The sequence below is a fragment of the Oncorhynchus clarkii genome, chromosome 22 (genome assembly GCF_045791955.1).
Source record: "Oncorhynchus clarkii lewisi isolate Uvic-CL-2024 chromosome 22, UVic_Ocla_1.0, whole genome shotgun sequence".
Taxonomy (NCBI): Eukaryota; Metazoa; Chordata; class Actinopteri; order Salmoniformes; family Salmonidae; genus Oncorhynchus; species Oncorhynchus clarkii.
In genome coordinates this window covers 24,261,240-24,261,823 of record NC_092168.1, presented here as the reverse complement: position 1 = coordinate 24,261,823, position 584 = coordinate 24,261,240, and positions in this window count along the sequence as shown.

The following is a 584-nucleotide window of genomic DNA, read 5'->3' as shown; positions in this document are numbered from 1 at the left end:
GATGTACGTGACATAGTTTGGTTGGTCCAGGTATAACCCTTAGCAAATAACGCCAGGCATCCTCAACACAGAGATCCTTGCATAATGTAATGATAATGTTACTATTTTGAGGGTTTTGACTCATTCTAGGAGGAAAACGATCAGCAGATGCATCAGGTGTTTCATTAAAATCCTCTGAAATAATAAGAAAAGCCTTTGAGTATTTGTTGCTTAAATCCTGTACTTTCCTGGTAAATTGGGTAAAAAGGGTCTTATTATGAGCATGTGCGTTATGTCCATATACATTACAGATGATGAAAATAGCATTGTCAAGTTTAACAGTTACTATGACCCATCTCCTGTCTTGTGAAGATGTGGAATCTAGAACGTCACCTTTAAACTTGTGAATAAGTGTCAAAACACCAGCAGAATTATTTGATCCATGACTGAAATAGGCCATATCTCCCCTGAATAATGCAACAACAAAGAAACATTACGTGACGATTCCCTTAGCAACTGTGTGACGCAGAATGACAACGGTAACACGATTGGTCTACAGTCTGCTGGGCGGAGCATGAGACGTTTCGTCATCTATTTACCAATGG